The sequence below is a fragment of the Geospiza fortis genome, unplaced genomic scaffold (genome assembly GCF_000277835.1).
Source record: "Geospiza fortis unplaced genomic scaffold, GeoFor_1.0 scaffold66, whole genome shotgun sequence".
Classification (NCBI taxonomy): Eukaryota; Metazoa; Chordata; class Aves; order Passeriformes; family Thraupidae; genus Geospiza; species Geospiza fortis.
In genome coordinates, this window is record NW_005054312.1 from 3,076,773 (window position 1) to 3,085,566 (window position 8,794).

The window sequence follows — 8,794 nt, forward strand, 5'->3', positions numbered from 1 at the left end:
AAGAGGAAAAGAGTAACTATACTGTTATTCATTTCACACCTCCAGAGGATTAGGGATAAAGGCATCACAGACACCACTACAACCAGCAACATCAGGCAAATTGAACCATGCAAATGACAGCTACAACTATTTCTGCTTGCTGTGTTAGAAAAGATACCTCCCTTCTTCTCCCACATACCTGTTCTCACTTAGGAGCCAACATAATTATTAGGCCACACCTGCTATCAACTCCTTCTTAAGTTATCAAAAAATGCTTCTTGTTCTTTAGCTGCAGAAAGATGGAATGGCTCATGACTGTCTCACTGGTACTGAGCTCCACTCAGGAAAATACCTGAGGGCTCATTGTGATAGAGCTGTTTCTACCTTTAAGCCATGTTGTTATTCTCACTTGTGATCCAGTCAGGGACGCGTCTCAGACCACAGATCCCTGCCCTCAGACCAAGGTGTCAGGCTAAAACATTCCCTTTCAAAAACATGTGAAACCCATTATGCATTGTAGGTGTGCCTTGTTGCTTCATGCTTTCAGAGCATCTGTGCAACAGGGTCCCAATCCACAAAGAAAACTTCTAGATCCAAAAGTAATAATAGCTGTTGTCCATTGAAAGCTTTCCCTCAGGCAGGTAAACCACAGAAATTCTCTTCCATCTGTACCACATTCCAGTACTTCCAGCCTCCAAATGCCCAAGGCACCACTTCCATGCATTGCTTGACTGCCTCCTGAGAATCCTTATGAGCAACTGTTTTCCTGAGTTCCCCAAGATCAAACCTCTGAACTCTACAAAGGCTCAAAGGGCTGCAGTCCTGCAGAAATTCATCCACACAAACAAAGTTTGTATATTGCACCAGACAAGGCCTTCTGCTCAACTCCCCTTTCCCAACTACAACAGCAAATGCTGGATACAGACACATGTAGGAACAAATTGAGTAACATTTATCTAGTAAGTGACGCTTTGGTGAAGACACGTTTTTATTGTGGATCAATTTGTATATAGGTGCTAAAGCCAAGCTAAGCAAAAGTTTTAATCAGTAATAGGTTGCTAGTAACTAATTTCCACCTCAAGACAACTACTACCAGAAAGCAGGAATTTGATACTTTCTGCAACCAATTTGTTTGATTCCCTGGTCATTCTTCTGTACAGCACACAGTGGTCAAGGCATTATTTTCCCTCCAAAAACACTGGCACTCTAGTATAGGTTGCAGATAAACGTTTCAATCTGAACAATCCAACTACACAAAATGGCAGCCCCCCTTCCCTTACAGCATGAAATCGCCTTTTTTTTCCTTCTAACTTGTCAGAATGAAACTAGAGAGCTGAAGCCAGGAGGTTCCACGTCACTCCAGCAGTGTAACGAACTCGACTGCTGTTGGTACAGCCGAGCTAGGAAAGTCTCCAACAGAGAGAATGAAATGGGGCATGAGACAGAGTGTCCTTTCCAAACTTCCCAGCTCTGGAAGTGCACATCTAGTAGCTCTGCACCAGTAACTGGGATGATGTCCAGTAATGTGCTCTCCACTGCCATTATGTAGGAGGTCTGGTATTTATAGGCATCCACTCACCTTTCTGAAGAGAGGACAGTTCTTGTCTACTGCTAGAAAGAATGCCAACGAACACAAAGATCCCCCAAAAATTCCCTTAGAGGTATTTATCTTATTGCAGTGTCACGCCCCCAGCAGTCACCTGACTGGGAAAGGGACTAAGGCAGTGTTTCCCAGCCTCTCCCTAAGGACTGAAGCCTGCCAGAGCTGTCTAATACAGTTTCAAGCAAGATTTCAGCTCATTTCTCCAGTCAGGGAAAGGTCAGAGAGACAGCAGGCAGAACAGTAACTACATACAGAGGTCACTTACAGAAGCCCATCTCCCAGCCCATGATTCTCTAGAGATCATGTGGCTGTCCATTAGGAAAATTCTCAATGATTACAGCAAAATACTAAAACACAGACAAGATTGAAGAGCTGACTCCCTGAATCCAGACCACAGCTTCTTTAGCTTGGTCTTCACATTCAGATCAAGTTAATGTACTGATGATAGACATTCCCCATGTGCCACCCCAAGCTGTTTTCAAAGTGTTCATGCAGAACTCAATCCTTTCTACTATTAGCTATTCCCTGTCAGCAGCCAAGACTACGGGACAGGCTTCTACTAATACACTGCTGCTGATCTAGGGGTTAAGATTCCTGGCTGACATAGCTTTACCAGACAGAAACTGTTCTACCAAGAAAAAGAAAAAAAAATCTGCTTTTATTTCCAATATGATGTAGAGGATCTTTAATATTACAGGAACACAGATCTATTCTGGTTAACATGACAGTATGAGACAATGTTAATGAAGGAATGTAGTGGGCTATCAAGGTAGATGTTAACATTTTTTCCCAGTTGTTCTTTTTATTAAAAAAATAATAAAATTGCAATCTCAAATACAGAGCTGAAGGAGGGAAAAAGCCAGCACCAAACCATTATGTACCATACTCAAACAGGGCAATAGGCTATGTTCATTTTTATTCCAAATGGTTGCTGGAATAATGTAAACATGTACGTTGTATCTGTATGTTTAGCAGCTGCAGCTGACAGCTTAGTAAGAAGCCACATATACAAGTTACCAGGAACAGCACTACCCTAGCTGCTTTCTTAGACCTGTTAAGAGCATCATTCCTGTTCCACTCCTTAGTTGCAGCATTCCCACTTTCCAGCTCTCACACTTCCTCTCTTACCACTCTCTCAGGGCAAGGTTTTAACCCAGGCAGATATGGAGAACCTGTAATTGCTACTGTCCCACTCCCTGGCCTCTTCACTTGTTTGCTTCTATGCTGGATATTTCCCAGGGCACTTCCCATCCTGCTGCATCAGTCTCTGCAAGCAAACACCAAACACATGCACTCCTATCTTTCATCAGATAGGACCCCAAACAATTGAAAGTTCTTTCTTCCTAAATCACTGATAAATAGGTGTTTAAAGCTCTAGTCAAAGCTAGTATATCCCTCCTCAGTAGCCTCAATCCACACTGAATGCAAACATTTTCCAGGATTTAATCTACATCTTACCTGGTAAAGTTCTTTTCTGCATTTATTAATGGTAAGATCAATAGTCCATTCTGTAACACAGTTGCCTGGAACTTTAAGTAAAGGTAAGTTATTGCAGTAGCAGGTTGGACCAGTCTATCCTCTCAAAATAGGCTTGGAATAAGAAGTTGGGTTTGTTTGGATCTTTACATGAACAACACATCCAAACAGAATAGAAATGCCCTGGACTCAGCTAACCCTGAGTAAAGAAGGCAGAAGCAATAGGAAGTGGTGAGTAGGGATGTTTCCTGTGGTTGTGGATGGGGAGTGGGTAGGGGGGCAAACTCCAGTAAGTTCCTGCCACTGGAATATTCTCCTGTGATTGAAACACCTTGCAATGCCAAGAGCAGGGATCAAGTTTACATGAATGCATTAGAAGTCCTAAGGAAGCAGATTGCACTCAATGCAATCAAACAATCTCTGTGGGAGCCACAAGCCAGTTAGCTGCATTCTAACAATGAGCTTCTGGTGGTTTCTTGCTTCACTAGACTGCACAGCAGTCAAATCTCCAGCCTTCTCTCCTCCCTTCTCCCACTTGGAAGCCACAGTGAGTTTTTAACTCATTTGTAGTTCTGCAGCTTCTGCATTTCCTTTACCAACAGTTGGCTGCTTTTTGAGAAAGGGGAATGGGAGGTAAGAATTGGAAGAAATTTGTCCTTCAGATCAAATGTGTGACAATCATATGGTAAATTATTTCAAAGTACTGCATTTCTTTATCTATGGCTGCATCAAATAGGTTTCTGGTTTTACATGGTAAAAGCTGATTTACTAGAACTGCTTATTATGTGAATACTTTCCTTCCAAATATTCATATAATGGAGACAAAAACATTGAAGATCATCCTCAAGGCATTTCTGAAGTTCATCCAGTTCCTTGAAGAGTTTTGAGTCCCAAACAGTCGGTAGAAGGGAGTGCAACCAACTCCTTGACTTGAGAGCTGAGTAAGATAAAACTGAGTGCTAGGGCATCTCTCTTGGTAAAGAAGAATGAGGTTAAAGCATCACACCCATTGCTTCTGTTCCAGGTGTGACCAGTTCCTCCACCACTTTGACAGCAAGGCTCTTTTTTCACCTTTTGTTACCAGAGCGAGGTTTATTCTGCAGGAAAATCTAAACAGCATAAAAACAACTGCAACTTAAGGCAGATTTCAATACCATAAGAACTGGAAGGACTGCAGAGTAGCTTTTACACAGAGTCATTTTGCATTTTTTATGGGACCAGATCTGAAAAGAATGCATCCTTTGCTCTGTGGACTGGAGAGAACTTATATTCCCTTTGTAGTATCTCCTGGTTCAAGAAGAGTTTGGCAGATCAGCCACTTTGGAAGTACTCCACTTCTAAACCTATTCATACACCTTTCTGACAGACTTCCCAGAGATACACAAAGGTAACAAGGTTGAAGTAGGAAAGCCATTAAGAACTGGTCTGCTCTGTGAAGAGTCATACTTCATTGAATATTAGAATGGTTTGGGTTGGAAGGGACCATAAAGATCATCTAGTTCCATGCCCATCTCCATGGGCTTGGATGCCTCCTATTAGACCAAGTTGTTCAAAACTCCATCCAACCTGGCCTTGAACACTACCAGGGATGAGACATCCACAACTTCTCTGGGCAACCTGTTCTAGCAACACTTTACTTAAAGAATTTCTTCATATTTCTTCATCTAATCTAAATCTGTCCTCTAGTTTAAAAGCATTTCCCCTTGTCTGATCACCATTTGCCCATGCAAAAAGTTGCTCTCCCTCCTTATATAAGCTCCTTTTAAGTACTGAAAGCCTGAAATTCTTCGACTGAAAGGCCACAAATACTTCACACATTCTCCTTGAAGTTCACTGCCCTGCATGTCATGGAGCAACTTTTATCTACTTTCATGGTATCTGCACAGAATTTGCTCCTTAGTATCAGTAGTGCCTCTTAAAATAAGTTTTTGGATCTCAGGCTGAAAAACAGAACTATTAACACTTCAGAACAGAACTATTAACACTTCATATCCTAAATTTTATTCAGAATACTTTAGGAGAACACAGGCAAACAGGGCAGTCAGCCCAAAGTGCACACGTGACAGGATAGATTTTAATATTCAGCATCACTGGAATGCCAGTTGCTTTCTCAGTCCACTGCCCAAAGGAATGATTTCAGTTTCTGGTCCTCAGGATTCAACCTGACATTTGAGGAAAGAACACTGGAAGGCTTTTTAAAAAAACCACAAGCACAACAAAGCAATCCAGAGGGCTTTATTTCCCTGCAAGGCTTCCTGAAGCAGCTCAAAACCCTAGTTGTTTGCTTGCCTCGGAGCAGAAGCCTGCTGGAGTCAACAGCAAGGTTTCTCATGGGTTACCATAGCCCACCAGTCCTCATCCAAGGCAGAGCTGACTGAAAACATCAAGAAGCAGAAGTAAATACCTTCAATCATTCAAGGAGTCAAATATGCTACATCTTCTCTCAATCATCCATGAAAGCTTCTTGCCCTTGTCAGAAAAGGCAGCAAGGCCACTTCAGAGCTCTGCACAGCAGTACTGCAGCTGGTGCAGCTCAGCACCCTCAGGAGTGGAAGAGGTTTGGCTCAGCAGCAGGGGTACTGTACTGAGGGATGGCAGGAAATAACTACCAACAGCAAATCACCTGAGGGTGACTGAAAGGACTATGTCCCTGAGAGCCCAGGAGGCAAGTACTGTGTCTTCTTGCAAACAGGAGAGACACAGCTTGGGCAAGCTCACAGCAGGGACAGGACTGAGGAGGCTGAAGGCTTGCCAGCACTGTTACTTATGGGTTGCCTGCAGCAACTCTAACTCCTCTAGCCTGGAAAAACTTAGTCGCAATAAACAGAGTCCTACCACAGTCACCTATTAAGAGAGCATAAAATCCCATACAAACCTAATGCCTCTGGATCCAGGCCCCTGGTACCATGGAGATCTCTCACATGCCTTTTCAACAAACTACAGTGCCCAGTGACAATCACTAGATTCAACACACAAATTTCAACCATCCCAAGTCTCATTCTTGGGCTCATTCCCATCGTCCCATTCACAGCAAGGAGAAACCAGTGAAGGCTCAAATGTGATTAGGATGAAAGTCACATTTACTGCCTTATAGCAGTGATCAGCTACTGGAGACTAATGCACCATCACTGAAACAAAGCTGGATGATTACAGCAGAGGATGCACCAGGTTCTTTGCACAACATTTTCCTTTGTGCTGCTGGAAAAACTTGTGCCCAAACAGTCAAGAATGCATTTTGATGTTAAATTACAGTGATCACCATGCTGCAGGGTAGTGGCAAGAAGCTACCACTTGAACAGCTTCTTAACTGCTTCAAGGATGCCAAGTTCTTTTGAAATTCTTCAAAGAGCAAAATCCTAAATTCTTTGTGAAAACTTCCAGATACAGCAGTCACTGTTTTCTGACCCATCCACTGAAGTCTTAGACTAAATATTACGGCTTTTTTAAAACCTATCTGTCATAGTTGCCTCTCACAGAGTACCCTCTACACCCATCGCACTGAGTAACTAGCGATAAAACAGCTTGCCTGATCACAAAGTCTGTTTTAAAAAGATAAGTGCTCCTTAAAGAGCTTAAACAGCTCTCATATTGTTCAGGCATTTCCCCATGAACTCTCAAGAGCAGCCCAAATTCACTGATCAGCTGATGGCAAAAACAGAGGCAGTTTATTAATGCTCTCTGATCAAGAGTATAGCTTTTTCCACTAAGGCTACAAGCAAATACTTTTAGCTTTTGAGGTCCCCAGTTCAATCCCTGGATGCCAGCCATGACACAGACCAAACGGTTCAAACAACTGAATAATCTCCAGCCCTTGAGATGGCCAGAATAAAGAATATATAGTGTTTGCCATGCTTGCTAAGATCATGAGTTCTGACAGAAGCTCACATCACCCCGTTGTGGTGGTAAAGGCATTCTTACAGCTTTGCATCTCCTAAGAAGTCCCATTATTGTATTACTGTATATATATATATATATTCTTTTACATACACATATTATTTATGTATATATATATACATTATATATATGTATATATATTATTGTATTATATATATATATGTATGCATGCATGTGTGAAAATATACATTGATTCTCTGAAACATGTTTATTTTTTTGTTGTAAATTTATGAGCATCCAGGGAAAGCCCAGAAGATTCAGGCTAGGTCTTGTAAAATCCACAAAAACCTAAAATGACTAAAAGCACCAATCATTATCCTGTGAAGAAATTAATTTGGGTCCATAAAATTTTCAGGCTTTTATGACTTGGTTACACACATGGTCTGCCAGTGACCTGCAGCATTTTGGTGCAGTCCAGCCACACACAAGCCTATTCACTTGTTGACATTTGATAATAGAGTTCCAGGTGGGCAGTTGTTCTCACCCATATACATAGGTGATACACTGAGGTTACTGCTTTTTTCAGCCTGAGAAGAAGACAGTCTTCACCTGAACAAGTGCAGGCAAGCCAGAGAAGCTCAAACACACAGATCAGAAGAAAAAAATAAAAAAGCCAGTAAAGCAATACAATGGACCAGGCACAAAACAGGGAAGGCAGCAGGCAGCTGATCAAGCTCACACATTCATTCTGTTCCAAGCTGCAACTCAAAGGACAATCTAGTAAATATTTTAGGGAACTTCTAGAGAAATACCATTAAGTACACAAAACACTATCAAAGCAGACTCCATCTCTCACAAAACACATTGTGGACTTCAGGGAAAGGTGAATCCTTGCATGAAAGAATGTGCCCAGTTACGCAACTCATGGGGAGAAGCTCCACTTTGACTCCACCCAAAGACCAGCTCACACCCAGAGCACAGAGTATTTGGACCCTGTCATTTTAGCCCACACACTGCAGTTGTGCATTCTGCTCTCATTCCTTCCCAAGAATGACTTGAGTCACCCACTGTAAGGCTTAGTGACACCTCAATTTCAAGGTGGAGTGGGAGGCTCTGCTTGGGTTTTGTAGTTCAATCAATTACCATCGTATCAGAAATTCCTTTGTGCGAATTAGACCCGCAGCTGATTTGAAGGGGAGAGAAGTTCACTTCCAGTTTCAGGAAGTAGAGAGCACCAGTTCTATAAGGAGGGTCAAAGAGTGAACAAAAAGGCCAGACTACTTCCTAGGGCCAGGAACAAGTGTCTGGTGGTGGTCAGCTAACCTCGCCTGCCCCACCAAGCCCTGAGCCTTCTTGCATACCTGAAGAACTGAAGCAAGGAAAGAACACATAGTTGGCACAGAAAGTGGTGGAACAGGTTAATGCGTTTGGGCCACGCTAGCTTCACTTATCGATAGCTTTGCAGAGACCGTGGAACCCTCCTCCCGTGCCCAGTGACAAATCAGACTGTCTTCTAAAAGCGCTGGATATTCAGGCCCACTAATACCCTCCCTGTTTATCAGCTTTCTCCTGCCCTAGGTTGGAGAGGACACGGTAACCCCAGCAGCCTGCCAGGGGCCCGGTGACACTGCCACAGGCAGCACCCCGGTGGCTGTCCCTCGCCCTCCCCTCCCTGCTGGCGGCAGCCAGAAGAGAGGAAGAGGACGAACAAGGACAGAACTGTCCCATTTGCCGAACTTCTCCATTCAGCTGCCCGGAGTGCGGCTCACAGACTAGCAACAAGGACACCGGAGACAAGGGACTGCAGCCCCGCGAGCACAGGCCCCGGCGCGGCCCCTTTCCCAGGGGGTCCTGGGAAGCCGCTTTATCCCCACTCTTCACAGCGCTGCCAGAGCCCGCGGC